The sequence below is a fragment of the Callorhinus ursinus genome, unplaced genomic scaffold (assembly GCF_003265705.2).
Source record: "Callorhinus ursinus isolate GAN/ISIS: 27379988/994484 unplaced genomic scaffold, GSC_fseal_2.0 scaffold2, whole genome shotgun sequence".
Taxonomy (NCBI): domain Eukaryota; kingdom Metazoa; phylum Chordata; class Mammalia; order Carnivora; family Otariidae; genus Callorhinus; species Callorhinus ursinus.
The window spans coordinates 105834017-105860979 of NW_027397064.1; the positions used below are offsets into that span (position 1 = coordinate 105834017).

The following is a 26963-nucleotide window of genomic DNA, read 5'->3' on the forward strand; positions in this document are numbered from 1 at the left end:
CTTTATGTGGAAAACCCAAAAGATTCCACCCCCAAACTGCTAGAACTCATACTGGAATTCAGTAAAGTGGCAGGATATAAAACCAATGCACAGAAATCAGTGACATTCCTATATACCAACAACAGAAGAAAGAGAAATGAAGGAGTCGATCCCATTTACAATTGCAACCAAACCATAAGATACCTAGGAATGAATCTAACCAAAAAGGCAAAGAATCTGTACTCCAAAAACTATAAAATACTCATGAAAGAAATTGAGGAAGACACAAAGAAACGGAAAAACGTCCCATGCTCATGGATTGGAAAAATAAATATTTTGGTGGTGTCAATGCTACCTAGAGCAATCTACACATCAGTGAAATCCCTATCAAAATACCATCCACTTTTTTCAAAGAAATGGAACAAATAATCCTAAAATTTGTATGGAACCAGAAAAGACCCTGAATAGCCAGAGGAAAGTTGAAAAAGAAAAGCAAAGCTGGTGGCATCACGATTCTGGATTTCTAGCTCTATTACAAAGCTGTCATCATCAAGACAGTAATATACTGGCACAAAAAACAGACACATAGATCAATGGAACAGAATAGAGTGCCCAGAAATGGGCCCTCAACTCTATGGTCAACTAATCTTCGACAAAGCATGAAAGAATGTCCAATGGAAAAAAGACAGTCTCTTCAACAAATGGTGTTGGGAAAATTGGACAGCCACATGCAGAAGAATGAAACTGGACCATTTCCTTACACCATACATAAAAATAGACTCAAAATGGATCAAAGACCTAAATGTGAGACAGAAGTCCAACAAAATCCTAAAGGAGAACACAGGAAGCAACCTCTTTGACCTCAGCCACAGCAACTTCTTCCTAAAAATATCACCAAAGGCAAGAGAAGCAAGGACAAAAATGAACTATTGGGACTTCATCAAGATAAAAAGCTTTTGCACAGCAAAAGAAACAGTAAACAAAACCTAAAGACAACTGACAGAATGAGAGAAGATATTTGCAAATCAATAGGAGAATTACAGACCAATATTCTTGATGAACATGGATGCAAAAATCCTCACCAAAATACTAGCCAATAGGATCCAACAGTACATTAAAAGGATTATTCACCATGACCAAGTGGGATTTATCCCTGGGCTGCAAGGTTGGTTCAACATCTGCAAATCAATCAATGTGATACAATATATTAATAAAAGAAAGAACAAGAACCACATGATCCTCTCAATAGATGCAGGAAAAGCATTTGGCAAAGTACAGCATCCTTTCTTGATCAAAATTCTTCATAGTATAGGGATAGAGGGTACATACCTCAAGATCATAAAAGCCATCTATGAAAAACCCACAGTGAATATCATTCCCAATGGGGAAAACTGAGAGCTTTCCCCCTAAGGTCAAGAACACAGCGGGATGTCCACTATCACCACTGCTATTAAACATAGTATTATAAGTCCTAGCCACAGCAATCAGACAACAAAAAGAAATAAATGGTAGCCAAATGAATTTTTAAAAGTCATCTTTTCTGGTCATAAAATTATTCCTATAAGCCAAATACTTCATGGTACATTCTACAAATAGTATGATGACTATTGGGTGCTTTATAACTGAACCAATGTGAGTATCAGTTGTGAAAAGTCCCTCTAGGTTTTATAGAGAGCTCTAGAAGTGTCACATCACTTGAGGAAATTCACTATCGTTTGCCTTGAGGAAGAGCGTACTCCAGAATTTAGTGCCCGTCTTGCTTTCAAGCTGGAGAACCACATTTGCCCAAGGAGTCAGTATACTTCCATGACCCCCTTCTCATTCATGTGGCTTCATAACTCTTAGGAACAAAATCAGAAAGGGAAAGAAAACATGGAGTCAATCTCCTGGTCTAAATTAAAATTTTAAAGTATGATGTTCTTTGTTCAGTCCGCACTTTCCCCAATACCTTCATAATAATTATCTTTGTTGTTTTATTTTTTGCCAGATTAAAAAGTTTTCTACTTTCACTGTTGTTTTCATCTTCTGGTCAGTGTACTACATTTGTTATATTTTGTTATATTTCTCTCCCTTATAGTCGTTACATCCTATTCCAATTTCATAGTAGCAAAGTTAGCGTGTGAAACGGGGCTTTCTGTATAGTTAGACAGAAATACAGTGGTTTCTGCACATTTGAAAAATTGTGATTTTAGTTATTTTTGGTCCATTTTATTCACTGGATCTCATTGTATATTAATTTGCTGAATGGATTTGGGGAACCAATGCTTGATAAAATCAATTGCATCTGTCTGGTGGAACAGACTTTTCTCCTTGCCTCTTTGTCCTTTTATATTCTTTTTCCATTCTGTTTATATTAACTTTATATTTTTGATACAGAATAACTTTCCTATGCCTCACACCTGAGAATGTTGCATGGTGAAAAGAATGTTATTTGGATTTGGAGGAAGGAAACCTAATCCTATTTGAAGCCTTAAAGAAAATAAAGCATTCTGAGACTGCATTTCACAATCACACTTGAGTAGCCTACAAATAATTGAAGTCAATTATTTCTGGTCAGTGCTTGAGGTCAATGGGCCAGGTGGGAGTTGGGAGATATGGTCTGTAAATATAGGTGGTTTATGAGCCTTTTAAGCTGGAGAAATACAAAGGCAGAATGTTTTACACATTATTGTTTGCTGGAGAAATGAAGTGTCACGTGGGGATTTCGTGAATTAGTTAAATGCATAGTTGGCCCTCGATATTTTTATAAAACAAGATTATCCAGGAATATTTTTAAAGCCTTTTCCAGCTCTCATCTATGCTTTGTTTATTTCTGTGATCCCACCATTATACCCAAAATTTCTGGAAAGGCAAGCAGGCACAGTCCATTGTTGACCAGGAAAAGAGGCTGCAAAGCAAAAACCACAACAAACAAAACAACAACAAAACAACAACAACAAAATGTTTATTTAGAGTCTTTGGGATTGTAACCGGGAGACACAGAATCCATAGAATTCCAAAGTGTGCTCTGAATTGTGAGTAGGGAGTGGAGGCTTAGAAAGGCAAAAACTACAAGGTTACATTATTTGTTCATGCTGACAGAGTTAAACAATCTAATACATGATTGACTTTTAGCTCACAAATGTTATATCATCTCTGTTTCAGTCCAAAGTAGAAAGATTTTTTTCAAGGGGTTGGTTGCAATTGACAAGTCACAACTGACAGATGTCAGGAGTCTCCTGGTGTTCCTAGATTTGAAGAGAAGGCAGCACAGGCCCTACCAAACCTATTTTAAATGGCTCTTTTAGCAAAGCTTACTTCATTTTTGGAATCTCCTTTCCCACCATGAACAGAGCACCAGCTAGCTTATCACCCATATACAGAGTCTAGAGCGCATACGAAGTGTTTAATTTTCCAGAAGCATGATCATTTGACTCCCCTGGAGTCAGTCACAGATGAACTTTCTCTTCCCTCTGTGTCTATCCCCCTCCTCCTATTTCTGCATCTTTACCCAGGCTTCCTGCTGCACACCCCTGCCTGGTCCCATTCTGGTCAAATGCTGTGTGATCACGACTGTTGATGTTTCATTCTTCCTTCTCATAGCCTGAAAGTTCTCCATAGTATGTGTAAGACCGCAGTTCTCCATGGAAGAAGTATTAGCTATTCTAGACTGGCTAGAAGAGATCCTCTGTGACACAAATTTTCTACTTGCCAGTAGGCAATTGCTTCTCATAGCTTAATTTGAAAGGGTTATTAGATTAAAGCACTCCCTTTTCGAAAGGAATGTGAATAAGAAGGAGAATAAACAGGGTTAGTGAGACAGAAAATCCTAAGCTACTATTCATTTATTCATTCGGAATTTAATGGGACTCAGCTATGTACCTATAATCATCCAAGGTATTAGAACATTAAAATAAATAAAATACTATGTTTTTTTCTCAAAATTTATTTTTCTAATGGAGAAGACAGACATGCAAGTGGTGAATTATGTTGCAAAAGTGTTATGGTAGAGTCTTAAGAAAAGACTGTACAAGATAAATTATTTCAATGGGATGAACATTGAAAGCTGAGCGTTTCAAGTAGCAATTTACCTGAAGAATAGGGTAGCACAGAGGTAACAGTTTTCACCTGCAATGCCCACATGATCCATTTGAAAGAAAATATGGTGATGGATCAATCCATTCCACTTATACCTGCAAATACAAGATGGCTATATTTGTATTAATAAAACTTGAAATAGAGTTGTATCAATGGTCACTACATGGAGAATTGGGAATAATTTAAGAAAGAATTGGTAAAAAAACAAATTGGACTTTGTGAAGTCCTCAAAGAAAATCCTTTGTGTGCTGCTATCTTCTGTGACAGTTTAAAATACTGTTTCTACAAGGTGTTGAGAATGTGTTAAATTTTGGGCAGTGGCTTTATAGAAAGAAGTCAAATCTTGGTGTATCAAAGAGTGAAAATTTTAGGAAGAAATATTTTAAAATCATTTTTAAAAACTTTGTTATGTAAAACAAAAAATACTCTGAGGAAAAAGTGTTTTATTTATAATTTTCCAGTTCTTCTCATTGCTAACAAGATGATTTTCCTTAAAATGAACTACAGACTTTGTGAAAAGACAAATCATACAGAGTTGGATTCACTGAGTTGATGTCACTTAGCATGCCTGGGCACTTAGCATGTCTAATCTTTTTTCAGTATAAGAGTTGTGTTAAATCCCAGATATACTATGTAGAGTTTGTGTTACCCTATGTACTGTACCCTTGAACTTCAGTTACATAACTCTATCTGATGATCTTATAATACCTATCTGATAGTTTGGTATGAGGGTTTAATGGACCAGCCTATGGAGAGCATGATGTACAAACCTAGGCACTCACCTGAACTTCCATGATTTGGTCCCAACTCCTTCTTTCTATGACCTCCAAGCTTTAAATTAGATATACAATTAGATTAAATTTTGAGCCAAGTGGTTGAACTAATCTTGTTCTTCAAAATATTTTGATTGCATATACCCTTTGAGATAGGTTCAGGAAATTTCAGCACTTTGGGGAGAAACAAGAATTGATGAGTGCCTTTGAGAATGAGTATTTTATTTTCCTCTCCTCTTATAAAGGAACACTAAAGATAAAGGAGATGGACAGGAACACTGTGTTGTGAAATATGATAAGATAATTACAAGAATGGTTGCATAGGCTAGTACTAGGGAAGACTAGGAAGAGTAGCAGCAGGCTTAGCTTCTGAGGATGAAAGTGCTACATGAGCTGGGTTTGGAAGATGAGAGGCACTTTTACCAATCAGATGCAGAGATGTATCTGAGAGAATCATGGTACTGCAAGCGAGGGATAAGACTGCCGTGACAACACTGCCATTAAAATGCAACCTCCTGCAGTCAATTACACAATCTGGATGAGAATATCTTGATGTATGCTGTTCTCCAGGATCCTTTGAGATGGGTACCAACTAATCTTGAAAATTCTAAGAGAAAAACATTCCACTTGTGACAAGGGCATACCAGAATGTTGGCATGTTACACACACATAAGTAGATATATCATATCTGTGCATAGTTATGCTGTTCCCCGAATACCTGAGGGCTAACAAAGGAGATACGCTTGCCCATTGAAGGCCAGGCTTCTAGCGAACTGGGAAGGGCAGAGGTGGCATGCCTGCATCCATCTTATTCCCTCTTAGAGTTGGACAAAATTTAAGGGTTGAGAGGGCTAGGGTATCACTAGAGATAAGCAGAGCAGGGTGAGAGTCTTAATCTCCAGAGGAAGGAAAAGTAAGCCCAGGAACCTGGAGAAATTGGTTGAAACTGAGAAGTTATCCAGGAACTCAACGACTGCCAGGTTTGGATGGATTCTAACTAATGGAGCCCACTTCAAACTCTGCCCAGCTTCAGCTGTGCACCAGTCTCCTCTGTGACCCACCTTCTGGTAGAGGTAGGAAAGGAAATCTGCTGCCTAGAGTTCTCTGGCTCAGGATTAAATGCTGTTTTATATTTCTGGAGATTTGCCTATTACCTGACCGTTTCCTCTTTGGACTTGCACTGATTCCTCCTATCTTTCCTCCTTTCCAGGTTTCATAGACTTGATCTTAAACGTGGGGTAGAATAGGGGCACCTGGGTGGCTCAGTCGGTTAGGCGACCAACACTTGATTTTGCCTCAGGTCATGATCTTTGGTGGTGAGATCAGCCTGTGTAGGGCTCTGTGCTCCACATGGAGTCTGCTTGCAATTCCCTCTCTCCCTTTGCCCCTTCTCCTGCTTGCACTCTCTGTTTCTCTCAAAATAAATAACGAAAATCTTAAAAAATTTGAGCTACAATAAGTTTTGTGGCAAGTCAAGAGTCAGTTTTCAAGGGACCTGATAAGTGATCTAGCCTAATGAGCTTTTATGTTTTTGCTCTAATATCTTCTAAAGAAATGTGAAAATATTTCTGCAAATTTTAAGCTAATTTCAAACATTTTCCTCTTGTGTTAAAATACTATAGTTACAAATGGTATATACATTGAAGTTTTAAAATATTACATTTAAAACAAAGTTGTCATATGACTTTTAAATGTATACAATGGAATAGTAATTCCATAACAATTAGAAACCTACAACTATTCATTTAAAAGTGAAAAGCTTCTTTAAGTGGCATAAATTTTATAGTATTTCACTTTCTCCCTAATCTTGTACTTTCCTTCCATTTTTTTCTCATGGAATTTAATCCTAATGTAGCATATTTTATCACTGAAAATTTTTTACTTATCACCATTTTATCTCTGCCATAAAATATGTCTACATATGTAAATTTAGATGTTCATATATCTTGTAATCAAAAAAGCATTAAGTAGATTTTTTTCTTTCTGAATAAACCTATCATTACAATTTTAGTAGCACACAACTGATTAAAAAATTATAATACAAATTTGGATTAATAACTATTAAACATAAAAAGTAAACTTTTAAATGAAAACTATCTCTTAATGAGATGTATTTTTTCAATTAATTCATGTATCCATAAACATTACTAATTGCTGGAATGAGACAGAGTTCAGTGAAAATTAACAGGAAAAAGAAAAATTTAGACCACATTAACTCTAAGTCCTAAAAAGATGAATTAATAATTGTCGATGATGTATTATTTACAGTAAAATGAATACATGTTCTTATTAATTATTCCAGATTTAATTAGTCTATGCCAGAAATGAATAAATGAGCAGATAAAAGTTTGGATAACAGTAGAGTGTAAGAGATTTAATAACAAGTAAAAATGACTGTAAATTTGGAGAATATGATAATCTTTTGGGAAAGTTCATAAAATATAAAACCCTCACTTATTTCTAATATATGTTCCTATTACTTAGTAATTTATGTTGATTTGAAGAAAGTAAACATGGGTTTTTTTTCCCTTGTTTTCTGGTATAATGCAAAATTTTCAACTGAGATACAAACCAAAACAGAATAAATTTTAAAATGCACCAAGGTGCAGAAGTTGAAATACAGAAGACACACTTTCTAACAGTTAGGTAATTTTTAGCATATTTTAAAATAATTCTTGACTATTTTTATCTAACTATACAGATATTCTCCATTAATAGGTTGATAAAGACACAGGCTTGCTATGTATGTGTTGTCTGGAAGAAATAAAACATTGTCACATTTAATATTTTTTTCTTCTTTTGTTTTTGTTGTTTTCTTTTCTTTTAGATTCCACATATAAGTGAAATCATACTGTTTTTGCTTTTCTCCTTCTGACTTATTTCATTTAACATAATACCCTCAAGGTCTATCCATGTTGTCACAAATGGCAAGATTTCATTCATTTTTATGGCTGATTAGTATTTCACTGTGCATGTATACCATTCACTTTTTATCCATTCATCCACTGATGGACATTTAGGGTGTTGCCCTATCTTGGTCATTATAAATATGTTGCTAAAAATATTGGGGTACACATATCTTTTTAAATTGGTGAAATACATGTTTATGTATTCTTTGGATGAATACCCAGAAGAGAAATACCTGGACTGTATGGTAGTTCTATTTTTAACTTTTTGAGGAATCTCCATATGGTTTTCCATATTGGCTGCACCAATTTATATTCCCACCAAGAGTGTATGAAGGTTCTTTTTTCTCCACATTCTCTCCAACATTTATTACTTTTTGTCTTTTTGATGATAGCCAAACTAACCAATGTGAGGTAATATTTCATTATGGTTTTGATTTGCATTTTCCTAATAATTAGTGATGTTGAACATGCTTTCATGATAGCTAGATTTCTTTGAAAAATGTCTATTCAGATTATTTTCCCATTTTTTAATCAAGTTGTTGGTTTATTGTTAAGTTGTATGTGTTCTTTACATATTTTGGATATCAAACCCCTGTCAGCTATGTAATTTTCAAATATCTTCTCCCATTCAGTAGGTTGATTTTTCATTCAGTTGATGGTTTCCTTTGCAATGCAGAGCTTTTTAGTTTGACATAGTTCCATTTGTTTATTTCTGCTTTTGTTTCTGTTGCCTTTAGAATCAAATCCACAAAAACATATTTAAGTCCAATGTCAAGGAATTTAGCACCTATGTTTTCTTTTAGAAGTTTTATGGTTTCAGGTTTTACATTTGAGTCTTTAATACATTTGGAGTTAATTTTTATGTATGGTATAAAATAGTGGTCCAGTTTCATTATTTTCATGTGGCTGTCCAGTTTTCCCACCACCATTTATTAAAGAGACTCTTTCTTTCTCTCTTGTATGTTCTTGGCTCCTTTGTTAGAAATTGATTGTCCATATAAGTGTGTGTCTATTGTTAGGCTCTCAATTCTGTTCCATTAATCTGTGTGGCTATTTTTATGCCAATACCATACTGCTTTGATTACTATAGCTGTGTAATACAATTTTAAGGCAGGAAACATGATTCCTCCAGCTTTGTTCTTCTTAAGGTCACTTTGGCTATTTAGGATTTTTCATGGTTCCATACAAATTTTTCATTTATTTGTTCTAGTTCTGTAAAACATGCCATTGGAATTTTGATACAGATTTCATTTGACCTAGATTGCTTTTGGTAGCATAAACATTTTAACAATACTGACAATTCCATTTAATGACCATTGTCTTTTCATTTATATCTTCTTTAATTTTCTTAATCAATATCATAATTTTCAGTTTACAGGTCTTTTACCTTCTTGGTTAGATTTATTCCTAGATATCTTTTTTTCTTTTGAATACATTTGTAGATGGAATTGTTTTCTTATGTTCTTTTTCTGATAGTTTCTTATTAGTGTATAAAAACACCACTGATTTCTGTAGATTGATTTTGTATCCTGAAATTTCACTGAAATTATTTATTAGTCCTACAGTTTTTTGGTGGTCTTTATGGATTTCTATATAAAGTATCATGTCCCCTGCAAATAGTAACAGTTTTAACCTATTCCCTTCTGATTTGAGTTCCTTTTTTTCTTTTCTTGTTTAGTTTCTCTGGCTAAAACTCCTGAAACTTTGTTGAATAAAAGTGGCAAGAGTGGGCATCCTTATCTTGTTCCTAAAATTAGAGGAATAATTTTCAGCTTTTCACAGTTGAATATGATGCTAATTGTGAGTTTGTCATTAATAAGCTTCATTATATTGTAGTATGTTCTCTTTGTGCCAAACGGTTGAGAGTTTTTATCATAAATAGATGTTGAATATTGTCACATGCTTTTCCTACATCTGTTGAGATGACTGTATGATTTTTAGCCTTCATTTTGTTAAAGTGCCTTATTATGTTGTTTGATTTCCATCCTTGCATCCCTAGTATAAATTCCACTTGATTATTTGTATGATCTTTTTAATTTAGTGATGAGTTTGGTGTGCTAATACTTTTTGAGTATTTTTGTATCTATGTTCATTAAATATAGTGGCCTATAACTTTCTTTTGTTGTGTGGTGTCCTTTTCTGGTTTTGGTATTAGAGTAATGCTTGTCTCATAAAATGAATTTGGAAGTGTTTCCTCCCCTTTAGTATTTTTTTTAGAAGAGTTTGAGGGTATAGGTATTAAATCTTCCAGTGCTTGATAGGATTCACCAGTGAAGGTGTCTGGTCCTGGACTTTTGTTTGTTGGGAAGTTTTTGATTACTGATTCAATCTTCTAAGTAGTAATCAGTCTATTAAGACTTTCTATTTCTTCATGATTCAGTCTTAGAAGATTTGTATTTCTAGGAATTTATCTATTTCTTCTAGATTGTCCAGTTTTTGGCATATAATTGTTCACAGTCATTTCTTATGATACTTTGTATTTCTGTGATGTCAGTTGTAACTTCTTCATTTGTGATTCTATTTATTTGAGACCTCTCTCTCTCTCTCTCTTTTTTCTGGTAGTTTACCTAAGGGTTTATCAATTTTCTTTATCTTTTCAAGGACCAGCTTTTTGTTTTATTGCTTTTTTAGTCTCTATTGCATTTGTTCCCACTCTGATCTGTATTATTTTCTGCTTCTACTAACTTTGGGCTTTGTTTGCACTTTTTCTACTTTCTTTAGGTGTAAAGGTAGATTATCTGAGTTTTGTTTGTTGGTTGTTTTTGAGTAAGCCCATATTACTCTGAATTTCTCTCTTAGAACCACTTCTGGTATGTTGTATTTCTGATTTGATTAGTCTTTGCATATTTTTGTTATTTCTTCTTTGATTTATTCTATGATTCAATAGTTATTCAGTAGCATGCTACTTAATTGCCACATTTTTTATGGTTTTTTCATTGTTTTTGTTTGTTTGTTTGTGTTTGTGTTTGTTTGTTTCTTTGTTTTCCTACTTCTAGTTTCATGCCATGTGGATGGTGAAAATGCTTGATATGATTTCAGTCTTCCGGATTTTATTGAGACGTGTTTTGTGGTTAACATGTGATCCATCCTGGAAAATGTGCTATGTGCCCTTGAGAAAAAGGTGTACTCTGTTTTGGGGTGGAATGTTCTGTGTATGTCTCTCAAGTCCTATTGGGTCCTAATGTGCTGTTTTAAGGTTGATGTTTCCTTATCGATGTTCTGTCCGATTAATCCATCCATCAGTATAAATGGGGTGTTAAAGCCCCTTACTATCAATGTATTGTTGTCTATTTCTCCCTTTAGGTACACTAATATTTGCTTTATATATTTAGGTGCTCCTATGTTTGGTGTGTGTATATTTATAAAGGTTGTATCTTGCTGGATTGAATCTTTTATATTATGTAATTCTCTTCTTTGTCTTTTATTGCAGTCTTTGTTTTAAAGTCTATTTTGACTGATATGAGTATAATTACAACAGCTTTCTTTTTTTTTAATTTTATTATGTTATGTTAGTCACCATAAAGCACATCATTAGTTTTTGATGTGGTGATCCACGATCCATTGTTTTCGCATAACACCCAATGCTCCATGAAGTATGTGCCCTTCCCAATACCCATCACTGGGCTATCCAATCCCCCCTCCCCCCCTCCCCTCCAAAACCCTGTTTGTTTCTCAGACTCCATAGTCTCTCATGGTTCAGCTCTCCCTCCGATTTCCACCCCCTTCATTTTTCCCTTCCTTCTCCTAATGTCCTCCATGCTATTCCTTATGCTCCACAAATAAGTGAAACCATATGATAATTGACTTTCTCTGCTTGACTTATTTCACTTAGCATAATCTCCTCCAGTTCCATCCATGTTGATGTAAAAGTTGGGTAGTCATCCTTTCTGAGTATGGCTGAGTAATATTCCATTGTATATATGGACCACATCTTCTTTATCCATTCATCTGTTGAAAAGCATCTCAGCTCCTTCCACAGTTTGGCTATTGTGGACATTGCTGCTATGAACACTGGGGTGCATATGGCCCTTCTTTTCACTACATCTGTGTCTTTGGGATAAATACCCATACACACAACCATACACAAAGATAAACTCAAAATGGATGAAAGACCTCAATGTGAGACAGGAATCCATCAAAATCCTAGAGGAGAACATAGGCAGTAACCTCTTTGACATCGGCCACAGCAACTTCTTTCAAGATACATCTCCAAAAGCTAGTGAAACAAAAGGAAAAATGAACTTTTGGGACTTCATCAAGATAAAAAGCTTCTGCACAGCAAAGGAAACAGTCAACAAAACAAAGAGGCAACCCACAGAATGGGAGAAGATATTTACAAATGACACTACAGATAAAGGGCTGGTAAAGAACTTCTCAAACTCAACACACACAAAAAACAAATAATCAAGTCAAAAAATGGGCAGAAGATATGAAAAGACACTTCTCTGAAGACATACAAATGTCTAACAGACACATGAAAAAATGTTCATCATCACTAGGCATCAGGGAAATTCAAATCAAAACCACATTGAGATACCATCTTACACCAGTTAGAATGGCAAAAATGGACAGGGAAAGAAACAACAAATGTTGGAGAGGTTGTGGAGAAAGGGGAACCCTCTTACACTGTTGGTGGGAATGCAAGTTGGTACAGCCACTTTGGAAAACAGTGTGGAGGTTCCTCAAAAATTTAAAAATTGAGCTACCCTATGACCCAGCAATTGCACTCCTGGGTATTTATCACAGCAGCTTCCTTTTCATTTCCATTTTCATGGAACATTTTTTCCATTCCTTCACTTTTAGTCTCTGTGTGTCATTACTTTTGAAGTGAGACTCTTTTAGGCAGCATATCAAAGGTTCTTGTTTTTTTACCCACTCAGCCACTATGTATTTTGATTAGAAAGTAATGTACATTTATGTTTAAGTTTGTTATTGATAAGTATGTATTTACTGCCATTTTGTCTATTGTTTTCTTGCTGTGTAGTTCCTCTCTGTTCTTTTCTTCTTCTCCTTCTCTCTTTCCTTCTGGTTTGAATGGTTTTCTTTAGTGTTAGGTTTATTTTTTATTATTTTATTATGTTATGTTAATCACCATACATTACATCATTAGTTTTTGATGTAGTGTTCCATGTTTCATGGTTTGTGTATAATACCCAGTGCTCCATTCAGTACATACCCCCTTTAATACCCATCACCAGGCTAACACATCTCCCCACACACCTCCCCTCTAGAACCCTCAGTTTGTTTCTCAGGTTCCCTAGTCTCTCATGGTTGGTCTCCTCCTCCAATTTCCCCGCCTTCAATTTTCCCTTCCTGCTATCTTCTTGTTGTTGTTGTGTTTTTTTCTTAAACATATAATGTATTGTTTGTTTCAGAGGTACAGGTCTGTGATTCAACAGTCTTACACAATTCACAGCACTCACCATAGCATACAACCTCCCCAGTGTCTATCACCCAGCCACCCCATCCCTCACAAACCCCATCACTCCAGCAACCCTGTTTATTTCCTGAGATTAAGAATTCCTCATATCAGTGAGATCATATGATACATATCTTTCTCTGATTGACTTATTTTGCTCAGCATAATACAATCCAGTTCTATCCACATCATTGTCAATGGCAAGATTTCATTCCTTTTGATGGCTGTGTAATATTCCATTGATTATGTATACCACTTCTTCTTTATCCATTCATCTGTCAATGGACATCTTGGCTCTTTCCATAGTTTAGCTATTGTAGATATTACTGCTATAAACATTGGGGTGCACGTACCCCTTCAGATCCCTACGTTTCTATCTTTGGGGTCAATACACCGTAGTGCAATTGCTGGGTTGTCGGGTAGCTCTATTTTCAACTTTTTGAGGAACCTCCATAGTGTTTTCCAGAGTGGCTGCACCAGCTTGCATTCCCACCAACAGCGTAGGTCGGTTCCCCTTTCTCCACATAACCGCCAAAATCTGTTGTTTCCTGACTTGTTAATTTTAGCCATTCTGACTGGTTTAAGGTGGTATCTCATTGAGAGATTGATTTGGATTTTCCTGATACTGAGCGATGTTGAGCACTTTTTCATGTGTCTGTTGGCCACTTGGATGTCTTTTTTGGAAAATATCAGTTCATGTCTTCTGCTCATTTCTTGACTGGATCATTTGTTCTTTGGGTGTTGAGTTTAAAAAGTTCTTTAAAGATTTTGGATACTAGCCTTTTATCTGATTTGTCATTTGCAAGTATGTTCTCCCATTCTATCCATTGTCTTTTGGGTTTGTTGACTATTTCTTTTGTTGTGCAAAAGCATTTTATCTTGATGAAGTCCCCATTGTTCATTTTTGCCCTAGCTTTCCTTGCCTTTGGCGGTGTTTCTAGGAAGAAGTTGCTGCGGCTGAGGTCGAAGAGGTTGCTGCCTGGGTTCTCCTCAATGATTATGATGGATTCCGATCTCACATTTAGGTCTTTCAACCATTTTGAGTCTACTTTTGTGTGTGGTTTAAGGAAATGGTCCAGTTTCATTCTTCTGCATGTGGCTGTCCAATTTTCCCAACACCATTTGTTGAAGAGACTGTCTTTTTTCCATTGGATGTTCTTTCCTGCTTTGTCGAAGATTAGTTGACCATAGAGTTGAGGGCCCATTTCGGGGCTCTCTATTCTTTTCTATTGATCTATGTGTCTGTTTTTGTGCCAGTACCATACTGTCTTGATGATTATAGCTTTGTAATAGAGCTTGAAGTCTGGAATTGTGATTCCACCAGCTTTGCTTTTCTTTTTCAACATTCCTCTGGCTATTCAGGGTCTTTTCTGGTTCCATAAAATTTTAGGACTATTTGTTCCATTTCTTTGTAAAAAGTGGATGGTATTTTGATGAGGATTGCATTGAATGTGTAGATTGCTGTAGGTAGCATTGACATCTTCACAATATTTGTTCTTCCAATACATGAGCATGGAATGTTTTTCCTTTTTTTGTGTCTTCCTCAATTTCTTTAATGAGTACTTTATAGTTTTCTGAGTACAGATTCTTTGCCTCTTTGGTAGATTTATTTGTAGGTATCTTATGGTTTTGGGTGCAATTGTAAATGGGATCAACTCCTTCATTTCCCTTTCTTCTGTCTTGTTGTTGGTATATAGGAATGCCACTGATTTCTGTGCATTAATTTTATATCCTGCCAATTTACTGAATTCCTGTGTGAGTTCTAGCAGTTTTGGAATGGAGTCTTTTGGGTTTTCCACATAAAGGATCATATCATCTGCAAACACTAAGAGTTTGACTTCTTCTTTGCCGATTTGGATGCTTTTGATTTCTTTTTGTTGTCTGATTGCTGTGGCTAGGACTTCTAATACTATGCTGAATAGCAGTGGTGTTAGTGGACATCCCTGCCATGTTCCTGACCTTAGGGGGAAAGCTCTCAGTTTTTCTAGATTGAGAATGATATTCGTTATGGGTTTTTCATAGATGGCTTTTATGATATTGAGATATGTACCCTCTATCCCTATACTCTGAAGTGTTTTGATCAAGAAATAATGCTGTATTTTGTCAAATGCTTTTTCTGCATCTATTGAGAGGATCATGTGGTTCTTGTTCCTTCTTTTCTTAATGTGTTGTATCACACTGATTGATTTGTGGATGTTGAATCAACCTTGCAGCCCAGGGATAAATCCCACTTGGTCGTGGTGAATAATCCTTTTAATGTACTGCTGGATCCTATTGGCTAGTATTTTGGTGAGAATTTTTACATCCATGTTCACCACGGATATTGGTCCATAATTCTCCTTTTTGATGGGGTCTTTGTCTGGTTTGGGGATCAAGGTAATGGTGGTCTCATAAAACGAGTTTGGAAGTTTTCATTCCATTTCTATTTTTTGGAACCGTTTCAGAAGAATAGGTATTAATTCTTCTTTAAATGTTTGGTAGAATTCCCCTGGGAAGCCATCTGGCCCTGGGCTTTTGTTTGTTGGGAGATTTTTGATTATTGCTTCAATTTCTTACTGGTTATAAGTCTATTCAGGTTTTCTATTTCTTCCTGGTTCAGTTTTGGTAGTTTATACATCTCTAGGAATGCAACCATTTCTTCCAGATTATCTAGTTTTCTGGCATATGGTTGCTCATAATATGTCTTATAATTGTATTTCTTTGGTGTTGGTTGTGATGTCTCCTCTTTCATTCATGATTTTATTTATTTGGGCCATTTCTTTTTTCTTTTTGATAGGTCTGGCCAGGGGTTTATCCATCTTTTTAATTCTTTCAAAGAACAAACTCCTAGTTTCGTTAATCTGTTCTACTGTTCTTTTGGTTCCTATTTTATTGATTTCTGCTCTGATCTTTATTATTTCTCTTCTCTTGCTGGGCTGAGGCTTTATTTCCTGCTCTTTCACTGGCTCCTTTAGGTGTAGGGTTAGGTTGTATATTTGAGATTTTTCTTGTTTCTTGAGAAAGGCTTTTATTGCTATATTCTTTCCTCATAGGACTGCCTTCGCTGCATCCCAAAGATTTTTAACAGTTGTGTTTTCATTTTCATTTGTTTGCATGAATTTTTTAATTCTTCTTTAATTTCCTGGTTGAGGGAGCCTAGGGGCTCAGTTGGTTAAGCGACTGCCTTCGGCTTAGGTCATGATCCTGGAGTCCCGGGATCAAGTCCCACATGGGGCTCCCTGCTCAGCAGGGAGTCTGCTTCTCCCTCTGACCCTCTTCCCTCTTGTGCTCTCTATGTCTCATTCTCTCCCTCTCAAATAAATAAATAAAATCTTTAAAAAGATAGTTTCCTGGTTGACCCATTTTTTCTTTAGTAGGATACTTTTTAGTCTCCATGTATTTGAGTTCTGACTTTCCTCTTTTGATTGAGTTCTAGTTTCAAAGCATTATGGTCTGAAAATATGCAGGGGATGATCCCAATTTTTTGGTACCTGTTGAAACCTGATTTTTTACCTAGGATGTGATCTATTCTGGAGAATGTTCCATGGGCACTAGAGAAGAATATATTCTGTTGCTTTGGGAAGGAATTTTCTGAATATATCTCTGAAGTCCATTTGGTCCAGTGTGTCATTTAAAGTCTTTATTTCCTAGTTGATCTTTTGCTTAGATGATTTGTCCATTTCAGTGAGGCGGTGTTAAAGTCCCCCTCTATTGGGTGCCTGGGTGGCTCAGTCGTTAAGCGTCTGCCTTCGGCTCAGGTTATGATCTCAGGGTCCTGGGATCAAGTCCCATATCGGGCTCCCTGCTCGGCAGGAAGCCTGCTTCTCCCTCTTCCACTCCCCCTGCTTGTGTTCCTGTTCTCGTGCTCTCTCTCTCTGTCAAATAAATAAATAAAATCTTAAAAAAAAAAGTCCCCCACTATTATTGTATTGTTGTCGAAGTGTTTCTTTGCTTTTGTTTTTAATTGGCTTATATAATTGCCTGCTCCCATCTTAGGGGCATAGATATTTACAATTGTTAGATCTTGTTGGATAGGCCCTTTAATTATGATATAGTGTCCTTTCTCATCTCTTATTATAGTCTTTGGTTTAAAATCTAATTTGTCTGATATAAGGATTGTCACCCAGATATCTTTTGGTGTCTATTAGCATGGTAAATAGTTTTCTACCCCCTCACTTTCAATCTGGGTATGTCTTTGGGTTTAAAATGAGACTTTTACAGATAGCATATTGATAGGTCTTTTTTTTTTTTTTTTTTTTTTTTATCCAATCTGATACCCTGTGTCTTTTGATTGGGGCATTTAGCCCATTTTCATTCAAGGTAACTATTGAAAGATATGAATTTCATGCCATTGCATTGCCTGTTTTAAGGTTATTGTTACTCACTATTGTCTGTGTTCCTTTCTGGTGTATGTTACTTTTAGGTTCTCTCTTTGCTTAGAGGACCCCTTTCAATATTTCTTGTAGGGATGGTTTTGTGTTTGAAATTTCTTTAGTTTTTGCTTGTCCTGGAAGATTTTTATCTCTCCTATTTTCAATGACAGCCTGGCTGGATGTAGTATTCTCGCCTGCATATTTTTCTCATTTAGTGCTCTGAATATATCATGCCAGTCCTTTCTGGTCTGCCAGGTCTCTGTGGATAGGTCTGTTGCCATTCTAATATTTCTACCAGTGTAGATTACATGTCGCTTCTCCCAAGCTGCTTTCAGGATTTCCTCTTTGTCTCTGAGACTCGTAAGTTTTACTATTAGAGGTTGGGGTGTTGACCTATTTTTATTGATTTTTAGAGGGGTTCTCTGTGCCTCCTGGATTTTGATGCCTGTTTCCTTCCCCAAATTAGGGAAGTTCTCTGCTATGATTTGCTCCAATATACCTTCTGCCCCTCTCTCTCTTTCTTCTTCTTCTGGTTCCCAGTTATTCTAATATTCTTTTGTCTTATTGTATCACTTATCTCTCGAATTCTGCCCTCATGATCCAGTAGTTGGTTATCTCTCTTTTTCTCAGCTTTTTTATTTTCCATCATTTGGTCTTCTACATCACTGATTCTCTCTTCTGCCTCCTTTTTTTTTTTTTTAAAGATTTTATTTATTTATTCATGAGAGACAGAGGAGGAGAGAGAGAGGGAGAGAGAGAGAGAGAAGCAGAGGGAGAAGCAGGCTCCCAAGGAGCAGGGAGCCCGATGCGGGACTCGATCCCAGGACCCCGGGACCATGACCTGAGCCGAAGGCAGACGCTTAACCATCTGAGCCACCCAGGCGCCCCAGAAGAAAGTGACTCCCAAAATTTTAAAGAAATAAAAGCTTATACATGTACAAAAATAAAGGTAAATATGATGAAGGGATGGAATATGACTGTAAAGATGAAAATTAAAAAAAGATTTTATAAAAGGAATTGATAAAAAGTTGGTTGAAAAAAGAAAGAGAGGATTTAAAATAAAGGGGGTAGAGAATGTGATTAGGCAGGAGTAGAACACAGCCACACAGTAGAGATTTAGGGTGTATTTTGGTCTGTTAGAAAAATCTTTGTCCCAAAATTTTAATGAGAGAACAGCATACACACACACACACACACACACACACACACTCACACACACACACACACATACACACACCAAATATAAGGTTAAGTACTATGAAGGAATAGATGAAAATGAAAAATGAAAAATAAAAAAGATTTTTTAAGAAAGGGATTGATAAGGTGTTGTTGAAAAAGGGAAAAATAAAAATTCAAAAAAAAAGAAAGAAAGAAAATTTAAAAAATTAACTTTGAGAGGTGGAAGAATCATGGGAAAAAAGCCATGCATTCTGTGTGCAGTATTCCCCTAGTGCTGGAGTTCTGCTGTTCTCATTGATTGGTAAACTTGGCCTTGGCTGGCTCTTCTTGCTGATCTTCTGGGGGAGTGGCCTGGTGCCGTGGTTCTCAAATGTTTTTTCTGGAGGCGGAATTGCCCCACCCTTGCTGGGTCCGGGCTAAGTAATCTGCTCGGGTTTGCTCTCGTGAGCTTTTGTTCCCTGAAAGCTTTCTGTACAGCTTTGGAGGACGAGAGTGAAAATGGCGGCTTCCCAAACTCCACCCCAGAGGAGCCGAAAACTCCAGGCCCACTCTTCATTGAGCCCCCAGAGAAAAGCAGTCAATCACTCCCATCTCCCCAGTCTCCGGCCTCACTCCATGCTCACCCAGCCTGTGACCGAGCATTTCCATCTCTGGTACCTGACCCAGTTTGGAGTCTCTGAACCCAGGAGATTCCTGTGGTGCACTCCCATGCCGCTCCTCCCGGGGGAGGAAGGGGAGTGTCCCTGGACCTGCCACTTGTTGGGTCCCTGCTGGAAGAAGGGTGGCCTGATTGTGCCATGGATCACGGTTTAGGGCAACCCTGAGCTGAGAGGCCACTCCTTGGCTCTGTCTCTGCAGCCGGCTTCCCCGCTTTGATACCTGGGAGCCCTGCTGCACTCAGGCATCCCTTGTCTTTCTGTGACCCCGAGGGTCCTGAGACCACATGTCCTAGTGAGGGTTCCACCCCCTGCTTAGCCATTGGAGCGATATCCCTCAGCGGAGCCGACTTCTAAAAGTTCTGATTTTTTGCTCTGTTGCTGTATCACTTGCTAGTAGCTGGCTGACGGAAGCTCCCTGCCCCCACAGTCTATCTTCCCAAATATCGCCTTGGATTCACTTCTCTGCATGTCCTCCCTTCCAGAAAGTGGTCACATTTCTGTTCAGAGAGTTGTTGCTATTCTTTTGTTTGGTCTCCTGTTGAGTTCATAGGTGTTCAGAATGGTTTGATCCCTATCTAGCTGAATTCCTGGAAGCAGATGAAATTTAGGTCTCCTACTTATCTGTCATTTTGCTCCTCCCCCCCTAGTGTTATGTTTAGATTTCTCTGTTATTTGCTATGAGTTTTTGCTTTATGGCTACCATGAGTTTCACATATAACATCCATGTATTTAATAGTCTATTTTATTTTATCCTGATAGCGACTTAAATTTGAAAACAAGCTTACATTTTTACTACTCTCCCATGTTTTATATTTTTTACACATTTTTAGCCTTTTATTTTATGCATCCCTTAATAAATGTAGTTTTAGTTAATTTTACTACCTTTTCCTTTTAAACTTTATACTTGCTTTGTTAGTGTTTGATCCACAACCTTTACTATATATTTACTTTTTCCTGTGATTTTTTTTTAACTTTTGTATTTTTTTAATTGTTGTTGCTATTAATTTGTGTTATATCCTTTAATCTCAAATGAGTCCCTTTAACAATTCATACAAAATTGTTTTAGTGATGGTGAATTCCTTTAGCTTTTGCTTATTTGGAAAATTCTTTTTCTGTACTTCAATTCTGAATGACAGTCTTGTCAGATAGAGAATTCTTGTTTCGAAGGGTTTTTTGTTTGTTTGTTTTTGTTTTTGTTTTTTCCTTTAGTGCTTTAAATATATCACACCACTCTCCTCCAGTCTTCAAAATTTTTGCTGATAGCCTTGTATAAGGGGTTTCCCTTGTACATAAGAAAATTGTCCTCTTGCTGCTTTTAACATTTTTTCTTTAACATTAACTTTTGCTTTTAACATTTATAATATGTGTTGGCTTGGATCTCTGTAGGTTTATTTTATTTGGGACTCTCTTTAATTCCTGGACCTGGATGTCTGTTTCCTTCCCCAAGATTAGGGAACATTTAGCCATTATATATATATTTTTTTAAATAAGTTTTTCTAGCCCTCTCTTTCTTCTCTTTCTGAAAGTCCTATAATGCAAAAGTTTTTGTGCTTAATGTTGTCTCCAAAGTCTCTTAAGTTATCTTACATTTTTTTTTTCTTCTTCTTGCTGCTTTGTCTGGGTGATTCACATTTCCTTTTCTTCTGGTTCACTAATCCGTACTTCTCCTTCATCCAGCCTGCTATTGAACCCCTCTGTTGTATTTTTCAGTTTGGTTAGTGTATTCTTAAGATCGGTGCCTTTTGTTTGGAACTTTCTTATAATTCTTGTTGTTTTTTAAGATCTCACTATGTTTATCCATTCCTTTCCCACTGCCAGGGAACAATCTCCCATGTTTATGACCATTATTTATGATCGTTCTTTTGAACCCCTTATTAGGTAGATTGCTTATCTCTGTTTCATTGGTGTCTTTTTCTGAGGTACTGTCTGTTATTTGTCATTGTTGTTGTTATTGTTGTCATTGTTTGGAGCATATTCCTCTATCTCCTTTTTCCTGACTCTCTATGTTGTTTCCATATATTAAATAAAGGAATTATATCTTTTAATTTTGAAGGAGTGGTCACTGGAAGGCTTGGATGTGTTTATTTCTGTTTTCTGTGCAGTGCCCTATTAAGTGGTAGACTTCCAAACTTTGTCTCTACTTGTTTCAATCTCATGTGGCCCACAAACACAAGCCTTCCTGGCTAACAGTACTAGACATTCAAGGGGTGTCCCCTTTGTGAGGTTCGCATGTCTCCTGGGTCTGGTGGAGTGGGCCTTGTTAGACAAACACCTCTTGGGGGGCATGGCCACAGGGCTATGCTGGCGTAAGATGAGCAGCCCAGGTAGCAATAATGAAAGAGAGGGAAAAAATGGTTCCAGGGGCACCTGGGTGGCTCAGTTGGTTAAGCATCTGCTTCAGCTCAGGTCATGATCCCGGGGTCCTGGAATTGAGCCCCACATCGGGTTCCCTGCTGGGCAGGGTGTCTGCTTCTCCCTCTCCCTCTGCTGCTCCTCCCCTTGCTCATTCTCTCTTTCTCTCTCTCTGTCAAATGAAAAAAATGAAATCTTTTAAAAAATGGTTACAACCAGTTCTGTGTCCCCAGAAAGATGTCCAGTTGACCCCCTTCACCTCAGGTATACTTCCTAAGTTTTTAATTAACAATAATCATGTCTCAGATAAACTTCATTGACTACAATACTGCACTGCGCAAAGCTTATACTTCCTAAGACTAGTAAAAAAATCTCCCTCACATGTGGTGTAGGTGTTTTTCAAGCTACTGCCTCTGCTTTCAGACTCCTAGTGAGTGAGTCTGTGCACAAGCCCTTCAGGAGTGAGATCCTGGTTTCCTACAACCCTTCAGTTCTCCCAGACATTAGCCCCTCTAATTTTCAAGGCCAATTGTTTTGGGGGCATGCCCCACAGGCTTGGGTTCCCAAAATAGGCTTGAACCCCTCACTCTTCAAAGAGCAGGTGCATATTTGTGATACTCCTGCCTCTTGTGGGCTGCTGTGCAGGGTATGGAGGTCTTGTCAAGACTGCTTCTCTGTCCCTGCTACCCATCTCGATGTGGACTTTTTTTTTTGTCCTGTGTTATGGAAGAGCTAGTCTGCTTCTCTTCAGTTTTTTTTTACAGGAGAATTATTCTAAATATCATTGTAACATTGGTGTGTTTGGGAGGAGTTAGAAACAGGATTTTCTTATGCTACCATCTTGGACTCTCTTTCTATCCCTTCAATATATCGTATTAACCTTGTCTTTGTTCTTATAAGACTCTCCATCTAGAGCAATGTTTTTTCAACAACTGCTGGAGGACGGAAAATCTCTGTTTTAAAATATGGTGTCTTAACTGAAAAATATTCAGTTGACTCCAAAATTTCAAATGGCTTATATACTTGGTATCTTGAATTTTTCACATCTCAAATTAATAGCAGTTTGATTTTATTTTTTTCATTTTCAATCTTTATATACTTTTCTTCTCTTATTTAAAATCTAGGTATTTTAGCACACTGTTTAATGGAAGTGGTAATAGTAACAGTCTAAATCCATGTTATCTTATTTCTGAGCAGTAGTTTGTTAATTATGCTTTTTACCGTATATTTGTTCCTTTGTGGAAATTCATTACCAAATAAATGAATTGCTTTTTTGTTCTAATTCTGATAAAACATTTTTATATATATAAAATAAATTGTTGTTGAATTTAATGAAGTTATTCTTCCGTATAATTTGAGATGATACATGATTTGTTCCCATTATCTAGTTAATGTAATAATCAATTTTTAATGTTAAGCCATTTTTACTCTTAACATAAACCCAACTTGGCCATTAGGTATAATTATTTTAAATCTCACTGAATGAAGATTACCACATTCATGTTAGAGTTGTCAATGAAAGAAATACTGACTTATAATTTTATTTTCCTATAATTTGTTAGGCTCTGAGATATTGAGTAGGCTGCCCTCATAAAATCAAATGAGAATTTTTCCCATTTTTTAAGTCTCTGAAATACTTTATGTAAGACTGATTAAAGACAAATGAAGAGTTTGGGAGAGATAATATTTTGAAGCTATCTGCATCTGGAGTGCTTGTGTATTTTGTTTCTGCTTTTTTAGTAAGTATGAGTTTCTCACAATATTCTCAGTATCTTTTTATTATCTGTAGGATTTATAATGATATCCACTTTTCCCTTTGACATTAGTTAATTGTTTTGCTCTTCATTACTTTAGTTTTATAAAGGTTTGTATTCTATATTTCTCCTTTTGAAGAACTGATTTATTAATACTCTATATTATGTAAGTGTGTTCTATTTAGTTTCCATTGTTTCCTTTTTTTTATCGTTCTATTTATTGGGTTTCATTTACTATTCTTTCATTAGTGTCTTGGAGTAAATTTTAGTTAATTGGTTTTCAGTCTTATTTTTTAGTGTATACATTTAAAACTATGGCTTTCCCTCAAAAAATGCCTTTATATGCTGCTCACAAATTTAGATGTTTCACATTTTCACTATTACTCGTATCTGCTTTACTTTTAGTATTTCAATTCTTTGTAACAACCATGAAAGGAATATCATTGTCTCCATTTAACAAAAAAGAAATAAAACTCTAAGAAGTAAATTGTTTAAAAACTACAGCATTAGTGGAACCCCCCATGGAATCTATTTGCGTTGGCAAAACCTGTAGTCAATGTGCTACACTAGTGGTTCCTAAATGTGACTCTGCATCAGAATTTTGAAAGGTGATAAAAAAGTTCAATGTGCCTGAGGAAGTCAAGAAAACTGCATTAAAAAAAAAAAAAAGAACAAAAGAGCCTGACCAAATTCAATACAGCCAGGTTTTGAAATGAAATCATGCTATGCAAACAGTCTACAAGTGGAGATTAGGTACATCTAGGCCTTTGAACATTGTCTTCATCTGTTTTTGATGACTTTTCATTCAAAGATAATGCTTCTTGATCAGGATTAAAATAGCCTGATTCAGGAGTTGTTCCAGTGACCTCTCATAGTTGTGATAGAGTCGTAGAGGGACAGTTAGCTAAATATGAGCACAGAATGGGACTGTCTGACCAAAAAGATGAAAAACACCAACCACCTCCAGGATGCAAACAACCAGGGAAAGCCTTGGGGATCAAGCATGTACTTTCCCTATAACCACTGCCCTTCAGTAACCTATAGCTTCATTATAACATATTTATATTGTGGTTTTGACACCCCTTGCAGGGGATGGCTACCATGACACTTCCAACAAGGACCATATGAGGCCAAAAACTTCCCCTCCCCACTCGTAGGAGGAGTCCCTTAGATGATTGAAGGCAACCCATCAGATCTCTCCAGTTATGACCCATAAGCCATGCAGGTATAAAAAACAAGACAACCCTGACCCTTGATACAGTTGCCACCTCTGGGCCTTCTGGATCTCCCACTCAGAGAATGCACTTTTGCTTTGACCACTATTAAACACTTGATTTCTTAAGAGTTTGGCTCTAAATTCTGTCTTGGTCAAACTCAGAAGCTCTTGGTCAAACTCAGAAGCAAAGCCTGGGACCAGGACTTGCTAGTCTCTGTTGTTCTGACACCTCTTCAGTTTGCTGTGTTTCAAACAAAACCATGAGCCATTTTATTGTTTGGAAAATCACTGTTAATTTCAGGTTAAACATTTTTTTTTTAAGTCCAAAACACTTTCTTTTATGAGTCCCATATAAAACTCCTGTGCGGTTCGTCTATGTTTGCTACCCTGCTCCCATTAGTCACTCATCCTTCTCTGCCATGGTCAGAACACTACACCTGACCTGAACAAACTGCATCATTGAGGCTCCCTTGCTCTCTGGCACCAGAAAGCAAAAAGGAGGAGAGAAGGGAGAGGTTGAGGTATTTATTCTATTGTTCTCTCTTGTTTGTTTGTTCTAACAGTGGCTGTATTTCTTTAGGTCAATAACTCTGACAGCCTTTATTCCATATCTCTGATTCTAATTTACTGTGCTAACGCTGATTACTCTATTTTCACCTTCAAGCCACGGGGTAAGTAATCTTCCAATAGGTGCTAATTCCTGAAATCCCCAGCACGTTTTGCAATTTCCTGCCTCACACTTTCCATACCTCTAAAAAAAAAAATCCCTTCATTGAATTCATTTGAATTGAACACTTTTCAGGACACTATATAATTCCTACTGAAAATCCTGCTGCTATAATCTCTGGTGGCTTCCCATTGAATTAAGAATAAACTATAAACCTTGATCTTGCCCTTGAAATCCCTACACCTGGGGTCCCTGCTTACCCCTTCCACTTCTTTCTATTGTACTCTCCCCCTCACTTCTACCACTTCTTCCTATTTCTTTAACCTGCCAAGTTTAATAGTGCCTTATTACTTTTCTCTGCACGATGCCAGCAATGGTGCTCTTTCTTCAGTTCATTAAATGTCTGTATCCATCTGGTCTTTAAAATCATGATTCCTATATTATCTGTTAAAAGAAGACTTCTTGATCACCGTACTCTGCTGGGGAAGCAAAAGAACCAAGGAAAAATGAGTTGGAAGATTTTAAGAGAAAATTTAATTGACCCTACTGTTTTGAGAAGGGCTAGTCCAATTTAGAGACTTTTCTTTATCTTACCAGTGTGTGTGCCCTTGATGAATACAGGCTGTGAGTTTCCAAAATTTTATAATAGGCAGAAGTTTTCCACAAAACCAATGAAATCCCCATCTCAAAAATAAAATTAAACAAATAGTATTTAACCTTTTATGACTTCAACAATATTATTTCAACAGTGGAGGCTTATTTGCATAATCTACATATGTATATTCTGAACTTTATCTTCCCCTAGTATCTGTCTGCTGTATGAATGTGTCTACAAGGCTGGATCCTAATGATTCATTTAGCCAACCCCTTAGCATACACAAGAGTATCTTGTCTTGTGTTACTTCCATCAAAATGTGTAAACATTTGCTTGATTTAATAACAATAAGGAAGGTATAAGAAAAGACAAAGTATCTAGAAAAAAAAACCCATCAACCTACCGTTATGATTAATGCGGTGCAATCAGAAACACCTCAGCAGTATGTTTGTATAAAAAAGTCTATAAAAATGAATGGCTGGGCGGAATTCATTATAGAATGGGATTTGCATAAAAGGTGAGTTTTCTGCTAAACAAAGACAGGGAGAAAGCTTTAGAAAATTCAGAAACTTTGGAGACCTACAAGGCAATTCTGTGATTGATGAAGGACCTACAATCTCAGCTAGATAAGAGGCAAATACCCTGTTCAGTACCTGGGACAGCCTTAAGCCTCTGTCCATGGCCGATATCACCATTATTTCAAGACAAGGTACTGGTCTACTAACCCACCAGTCAAAATGTGCAAGTCACTTGGAAAACTAAAGAACAAAAGAATCCATATTTAGGTAATATATAATTAGGTGTAGTATACTGAAACCTTAATTGGTGGTATTCAAACTTATTTATTGTTTTCTCTATTTGCTTATTAATTTAGACTGTGGGAAAGAGTTAGTGTCCACATGCTGGACTTTCTTCACTTCAATTCTTTTTTGTAGTCAAAGACATAACCAAATTCAAGACAAAATAAATTTAAAAATATTCATAAACTTATGGCGAGGAAACCCATTTACTGTCCTTTTGTTTTAGTGTTTG

The 26963-nt window shown here is 36.6% G+C and overlaps 1 long non-coding RNA gene and 1 pseudogene across 2 annotated transcripts in view; one reads left to right on the forward strand and one right to left on the reverse strand.

Annotated features, from left to right (window-relative positions):
• LOC112811250 (uncharacterized) overlaps positions 1-26963 on the forward strand; it is a 69678-nt gene that overhangs the window by 14764 nt on the left and 27951 nt on the right. The gene's annotated exons all lie outside the window — the stretch shown is intronic.
• On the reverse strand, positions 21884-22044 carry LOC112813188 (U4 spliceosomal RNA; annotated as a pseudogene).